The sequence below is a fragment of the Corvus brachyrhynchos genome, unplaced genomic scaffold (assembly GCF_000691975.1).
Source record: "Corvus brachyrhynchos isolate BGI_N302 unplaced genomic scaffold, ASM69197v1 scaffold32, whole genome shotgun sequence".
NCBI classification, from domain to species: Eukaryota; Metazoa; Chordata; class Aves; order Passeriformes; family Corvidae; genus Corvus; species Corvus brachyrhynchos.
In genome coordinates this window covers 3,258,293-3,266,706 of record NW_008237919.1, presented here as the reverse complement: position 1 = coordinate 3,266,706, position 8,414 = coordinate 3,258,293, and the positions used below count along the sequence as shown (strand labels likewise).

Sequence of the window (8,414 nt, the reverse complement as noted above, 5' to 3'; positions counted from 1 at the left end):
CTCCTACACTATGCAAGACAAGGTTTTATAAACCCCTCTGTAATGTGGGCTCTGCTGTCACCTGAACAGTATTTAATTGCATGTGTTCCACTTTGAGTTCATATGATTGTCAAGCACAAAAAATTGTAACTGAATTAATCATTCTAAGTGAAGTGGGCAGTTCCTTACTACTCCTGGAACAACTTGGAACAACAATCCTGGTGCATCCTCAGACATATCTGCTTTTTTTCACAGCTGTGCCACCCTGTTCTTTCCTCTTGATCAACCTGTAATACAGAAGTACGTTCTTCTTCTCAGTTATTTCTATTAAGCCCACAATTTAAAGCAAAACTACATTTTATTGGCCCCAAATGATCTTCCATCATCAACTATTTAGACTGTAATCCCATTTCTACTATCGAAGTTCAAACAGCCTTTCTGAATGATATTCCTATGCTCCTCTGAGCTGCTTACAGTGGGAAAAGCACCCCCCTTCTCCCATTCAATCTGTCCTTTGCCTTCTTGTCACAGCAATGTCATCAAAAGATTTACTTGGCACAAAACAATTATTTATATTGTCTACTGCATTTTATATGATACTTTTACCCAATTACCAAATAGTTAAATTACTACAAAATGTTAGTTCCTCTTCTCTGGTAACTAGAATTGCCAATTAAATTATTAACTCTTAATTATTTCTCAGTATCAAATGGTCCTGGTCCTCACCAGGTAAACTGATAGTCTTGTAACAAAACAAATGTTAACTTTCTCTGAAAGTACCTATCCCTGTTATCTTATAAAAAAAAAAATATTGATTTAATTTCTTTTATGATAATACTGATGGGAGTTAGAGGCTGAATGCATTCTCTTGGAAACACACCAGTTACACCATAAAGGAAATGGTCAGTATTACCAAACATTGAAGATCTTATTTCTTGCTGCAGACATAAATTAAAGGATAATGAATAGCAATGCTTTTAGTGTTCCTTGAGACATGTTGTGAATTCTTGCAAGTCAACAGTAGAAAGCAAACATAGCCACTACAGTATTGAAATAACACAAATATTCTGAAATATTAAAAATTTCTTAGCCAAGACAAATGAGTTCTGATACCTCTATGTAATCTAATTTATTTTGCTTTGCACAAAAGTATTCAACTAAGTCAAAACAGGGATGTGTCAGCTTTACCACAGCTGTCATTCTCCCACACATTTAACAGTCAAGGAGTTACAGAAAAAAATCTATAGGGACAGGCTGCTCATTAACTGTGCACACAAACACACACATAAATCCCTTTGAGGCATATTAGCTTTAAAAGTAAACTCGTCACCCAAAATGGATCATGAACTATGCAACATATATTATGAATGATTATTCATCAGACAGATAAGATAGCAATAACTGATGACTTAAGTCTCTTCATTTCAAAATGAATTGGCATTAACACCCACAAAACATAGGGGAAGTTAAGTTTCTATAGTATTGGTTTTGTTGTCACATGGCCCTACCGAGCCAAGGGCTTTGTAGCCCTTCAAAATAGGAACTTCCATCTTTGTCTTCAGTTTTCTATCCTGCTTGGCAGAAAAATTAACTGATAAACTAATTCATATACTAGAAAATACTGAATAAGAACATTTATTAGCCAGAAACTTCATTTTTTTTTTTTCCCTACAGATCTCTGGTAATCTGGATTTCCACATTTCTCTGACACTTTGAGCTTATTTGTGAACAAGTTTCATCTTTGAGGACACTTTGAAGTCAGCTGCAAGTTATTTAAATAATTATACTTCAAAAATATATCCCATCAAACCAGATTCATCTGGCTGTACTAAGGCAACCTTTTGTTTCTAAGCATATCAGCTGAGCATACCTAATTGGTAATAGTTATTAATTCAATTGTTTGTTAATACAGGTGTTTGGTCAGCACAGAATATATGTGTTATTCATGTGGGGGAAATGTGCTGACCAAAATATAACCTATGTATAAGTATGGTTCGGTGTGTATTTGCAGTCTGGTCCTACACTTCATCAAGGATTTTGCCAAAACAGACTCACTTTCCAAGCAAAGGTTTGATCAACTGTTGAGTGCAGAGCCATCCTTGCAGCCTTGTTTTAGCCATAACCATTGGACAGGGATTTCTTTCTATTTTGATCTCATACCAAGTTTTGTTTCAGGAAATGAAAATCAGGACTCTTATCTGTTGCTACCTAAATGGTAAACCAGATTTCTCAAATGTCCTTACAATAGACGCATACAAAGTACACGACATAAAAACATCTGCCTTCCCTGCCTAATTTATTAGTATTTTCACATTGCTTTTTGTAGGACCAAAATAATCAAAATGTATACATATATGGACAAATTTCTCAAATATATATAGATATGTACACTTTCATAATCATGTAATACAATACCCTATATTCCTTAAATATGGAGTGGTTTTATGCCTCTTTTGTTTCCTTTGCCTCTTTCTCAGTGCTATAATGCAATTCTCAGTGTCTGAGCACCAGACTTCAAATGAGAGATCTATTCAAAACATGCACAGACAAAATAAGTGGTTTCCTTAGTAATGGAAACTATGTGAAAGCCTCTGAAACAACTCCTCCTCCAGTAAGTCATGATGTACATGATCCTTTCTACCCTCAATTTATTGATTTAAAGATAGCTTTACATTTAAATAAAAATATTTAATGCGTACAGCTTTTGGCAGTGAAATTAGAGATGAGAGGGAAGACATTTACTGCATTCCCAGCTACATTGTTTGGGTTTTAATCAGTAATGATGTTGTATGTTCTCGTGACCTTTTAATTAATTTTCTAGATCTGCTAGTTAAAAAAATGAAATTGTATAACTAAACTACTAAGGACTTCACTTAGGTACCCCATTACACTCCAACAGTTTAGCGTACTTGATCTAAACTATCATTAGGTAACCATATTCTGAACACACACTGCACTTATCCATGCTGTTTCTTGTCATCCCCAAGATAAATTCAAGCTTTTGATGGCATGGGAAAATAACTGATACTTCTCTCAGTCTCAGAGTAAAAGTAAAAGCAAAATGACATTCCAGTTCTAATATTTAGCTTAGTGACTCTCAAGTTTTCTAAATCACCAATACAGCTCTTGTGCAAATAGCTATGAAAAGCAGATAACTTAGAATTGCTATTGTTATCCATCCATTTTAATATTAAACCACAATAAAATGTAACAAGAATAGTTCTTTAGTTTCATCTAAAGAGTTAAGAAATTCAAGTCTGAAGTTCTGCCCTTGAGAAACACACACTATCTATATGGCATTTATTGCCACAATGTAGCATTATCAGGAAAGGTGGCTAAATTAAAAAAAATATTATTAGCGGGTGAAGAAGGTTCCCTTTCACTGATCACATACTATTCCTACACCACACAGCATCAACAGAAAAAGCATTAACCTGTTTCAGATAAAAAAATCAGTTAATGTTCCATAGAAAGGAAAACAGATATGAGCAAAGAAACAGAAAAAGGCTTCTCTATAAGGACAGAAAGTTCAAAACCTATCACCACCCAGTTACAACAAATCAGCACCAGGATGGAAATTCTAGGCCTTACATTCAAATCATTACTGCCACTATTTTCTTCATCAGCCTTAGACAGATTAGCTCCAAGAGCTATGACACTGACTGCTATATTCCATGCACATTCTGGGTCCCACAAACAAGCAGATCCTTAAGAAATCAACAAGGGCATCTCAGTCTTAAAGGTCCACCATTGAGAAGGTCCCAGTAAGTTATATCCAATTACTGAAGGCTACAAAACCTGAGATATCACCACAACTAAGACATAAACTTACTGAGATGAAATCAATTTTTAAAAGCATACACTGAGCTTGAAAATTGCTTTGCAGATATTTCATCTGCCTTATCCAGCTGCATATAAAGATTCTCTAGCTGCTTTTCACTACTCCGACTTCATTAAGAATCCCATGTGACAATGCAAGGTTGTGCTTGCTATGTGTGACTCACTTCCAGCCGTCTGCAGATACTGGTATGCCAGAGATTCTTGCCTGTTAAAACAGGGTCAAGGATGAAAATTAGAATGCAGATATCACCCTGTGTTGGACCCAATAGGGATAAAAATTGTTAAGATTTTTCAGACCTCAAGCCACTCCTGAAGAAGGCTGACTATGGCCCTGGGACCTGTAACGAGGAAAGAGACTATAGCTTTTGCTTGGGATCTCATACTTTTTGTTTAATAGAAAACAGTTGCTACATGAATAGGCAAATTTTCTGGAATAGGAAATATCTCCTTGATAACCAAGACAAGCTCCTCACCCCTGCTTTCATTCAGCTCCATCACACATGACTGAATTTGCCTGTACTATAAGGCTCTTTACTATGTAGTTCCAGATTTTGCCAAGTCATATAGCACCTACTACCTACATAGTATTTAATGAAGTAAATGAGGCTTTGTGTAGATGTGAATTTTTCCTTATGTGAAATTCTTTACAGATTTGTTTCCATCTGCTTTTGTTCTATCATATCAACACTAACTCTCATATCTGATAAAAGAAATTTCATAGCAGGTTAAGTAATCTGACGCAGCATTTTCCATTATGAAGTGCAACTCTAGAAATTTTGAATTCATTGTTGGCAACAAGCCTTTCATCTTCAAAAAAGACAAAGAACAAGAGCCAGAAATGTTACTTTTGTTTATCACTAAAAAAATTATTCAGTTTTGGGAAGGTACCTATTAAGAAAAATTACTCCTTGTCTATATGGAAGCATAGCCCTTTTAGGAAAATGTCAATAGTCTGACCATAATATCTAAAAATGCACATGACAATGTCAGGTTGATGACATTGCACTGAAAATGTTGGCAGAACAGGGTTACATGAAGTGGTGGCTCTTTTTTCTCTCTTCCAGGCAAATACAACAATGACAAGCACCTATATTTAATAAGTCAATTAATAAATTAACTGATGACACCACAACAGATTTCTTAGAAACTGACCTTCACCCAGAATGGAATACCTCCCCACAACCCACATGGAAGATACAATAAGGTGTGCTTTGCAGAACTGGTGAGAATTAATCTGTCAAATAAACACCAGCTCATCTGTTTTTTCACTCTACAGGCTACAAGTGAGAAAAGCCATCACTGAGCCTCCTCCTGGTAGTCATGGTGTCTCAGAAACCAGGATAGGAGCACGTGCAGTCATAAGCGACAAAGCTATTCCAAAAGTGTTGTCTCTTTTACACATGGACATAATCTGTATGGAAGCACACTTTAAAAGAATTTTTTTAATTGCCAATTTCTGATATAAAGTGTGTCATCTTAGAATTTAAATCAAATAGTTGTGGGATTTTTACTGTACCTGCATAGTATTCATTACAGTTTTTAACTGTACTTGCTGCATTCTAAACACAGCTGTGTTCTCACAGCCTAAAAACACTAGAAATGGTCACGGTTAATCCTGAACCACAAAAAGGGATATCAAGGCCCAAGGATACCCTGCCTTTCTATATAATGAAAAAACGGAAAAAGTTTTGAAATCATCTTCCAGTTCTGAGAAAAATGCAGGCAGAGAATCATTGTATTTTAATAACTAAGGGGTTTATGGATTGTGTTTATTGTCCATTACAAACAAATAATTACTTAGTTTATTTAATGTGCACTCAGTAATCAGATAAAATGTATGCTCTACAAATTGCTGGAGTTAGTCTGCATTAATTTCATTGTCTTTCTATCAGTCTGAGAGAATTTTTTTCTATTCTGTAACCTATTAAGCTATATATATTACTTTCATAAAATAGATTACATTGCTATTTTAAAACCACCAAGCATCCTAGTGAAATCAGCAGAAAAATAACTTAATGAACTTTAATAATCATAATTGTTTTGGTTATAAAAGATACTTTTCTTCTGCAGATAGTTGAAAAAAAATATTCTTTAGCATTACCTAAATTATAAAATTCAATTATTTCACCCTTTTTTATGAAACAGAACTTTATTATGATATAATAACATTTTAACTAATATGTAAATGTATGCCTATCAAGGAAGTACTTTAATTGCATATATAGTCTATCATAAGAACTCACTTTCTTTATGCAAGTATACTTTAGGTGATTTAATTATCTAGCCCTCTAATTACACAGTTCATACCAATCAACCAAAATGAAGCACTTCTATAATCTTAATTTCACATGTCAAATCACTGAATATGTTTTTGCATGATTCTCATGTTAATTAGAAAACCAGATTTTGAATGAATGACAGTGAGTTCATGAGGAGGTTAGGAGCAAAACCCAAGAAAGATTCCACACAGAGCAATGCTAGTCCCTATCCATTTACCCTTCTCCAGATCATGTGTTTCTCCACTGGATGAGATACGAGAAACAGCAGTATTCAGTTGTCTTTAAAAGAACATTTTCAACTTTGCCCAAACCTTTTGAAATTTTCTTCTCTCTTACTCCACCCACAATCCCACCCCTGTAGCACAGGTTAATATCTTTTGCCAGGGAGAGGTAGGAGATGGCTGAGGTTGGAAAGGATTTCCATTTTTCTTGTGGGGGCTACAATGGCAAGAAGTCTTACTCTTGTGGCTTTGGCTTGTGCTTACTTAAAACATCCGGAGCATTAGCCCGTCCAGCACAGGATGTGCAGCAGGGAAGGCTTACAGGTTCACTCAGAAGTTTAAAATGGCTTGAATTTGCAGCTCATGGTAGTAAATATGACATACATCAGAGGGTCCAAGAGCCATCTTGTGGGGGCAAAGGAGGAACAAGGTTTCACCAATGAGCCCCTGAGGCTACAGAAAGACAATGTGGCATCTTTCTGATCTTAAGTTTTTCCTGTCCCAACCTCAGGCAAGAAGACCTGAAAGGTAACTGAAGATGGGTTAGCCCCAACTTTTTTGTTATAACTCTTTAACTCACACTAGAAAAAAATTTGAATATCCATAACAAGACAATGAGAGAAAATGAAAAGGCCACTTGGCCTTCCCCTGGCCTAGAGTATCTCACCTATTTGCATGTATCAGTCACTTAAATGCTATTATTTCATCTGTGAAGCAGTCTCACTCAGTTGGATGCATGAAAAATGAACAGCACACGTCTTTGAAAAAAATTAACACGTTGTTCACTGTAGTTAGCCTAAATGCAGCATTCAAAAATTTGAGGCAGAAGGAAAATACTGTTTTAATAGAGACACAGTGTAAGTACTGGTGAGTCTAACAGGAGTAGTTTTGTAAAATTTGCCCTAACCAGTTATAACAACCTGAAATTTATTCAGAATGGTGGCATTAATTTAATTCACTTTTCATAATAAGAGATTTTATGAAAAATAAAATTATTTTCTTATCAAATAAAAAAATAATGCAGTCCAAGATCTGACTCAAAGTGAATTGAGATGAAACTCAGTATTCATAAAATAGTAACCATTTTATTGTAAAATTTTGGTGCTATTGCTGTTGCAAAAAAGTACACTAATTCACACCAGTTGCTAATCTTCAGAAATTGTTCATACTCTTATTAGACAGGACTATGAGCCTTTCTTCAAAGCAGATGAGTGTGAAATGAGAACCACATCTCACTTTGGTCCACTAGAGGGTGGCCTGAGTCGCTCAGGGTGGTGGGACTCAGTTCACACAAGAGATCCAACATTTTCTTCTTTTTGACCTGTTGATAACCAATCCTTTGTGCTTCATTATTAATCATCCCCTATTATAAAGTAATTTCTTTTATATAAACAGTATGTATGATAAAAAAACCCTTTTTCTAACAACATCTATCTCGTTTATTTTTTTGTATATCTAGGAGAAGGGGTGATGATAACCACAAATTATTCTACAGTTTTTAAAAACTTCATAGTTTGTATGCCCTCTATTCGTGGACACAGAATAAAAAGGGAAACAATAAATCATTCACCAAAGAGCATGGCATAAAGGGAGAAAGCAGAAAGAAAGAGAAGGAAAAATCTGGACAGCCTATTGTTTATATAATTGGATGGCCATAAAAGACAGACTCAAGCAGAGAGAGATTGAAAGAAACTGACTTTTTATTTAACCAACCCCCTTCACAGTTTATTCTGAATTTTTATTTCTCAGGAAGATGTACTAATGCTCTTACTTTCTACTGATAAGAACAGGTAGTAAAATGTAATATTTGACAAAATTTGGAAGAGGAAGGATATGTAAAATCTTTTCCTGTCTTAAGCTTAAAAAAAAAAAAACCACATCAAAACTGGGGGCAAGGCACATTTTTCCTGAATAATTTCATTAACATACAGTATCCTCTGATACATACAGCAGCCTTTGCAGAACTTCAGTGATGTCTAGTAAGTTGTTCTGAGTACAGATAACAGTCCTTAAAAGAAAATAAATAAATAAATAAATAAATAAATAAATAAATAAATAAATAAGGGGGGTGGGGGGAGAAAATTTGAACCTCCCA

General features: G+C 35.0%; 1 protein-coding gene across 2 annotated transcripts in view; it reads right to left on the bottom strand.

Moving 5' to 3' along the window:
* Positions 1–8,414, bottom strand: part of IMMP2L (inner mitochondrial membrane peptidase subunit 2) — a 428,918-nt gene that overhangs the window by 207,606 nt on the left and 212,898 nt on the right. The window lies entirely within an intron of this gene.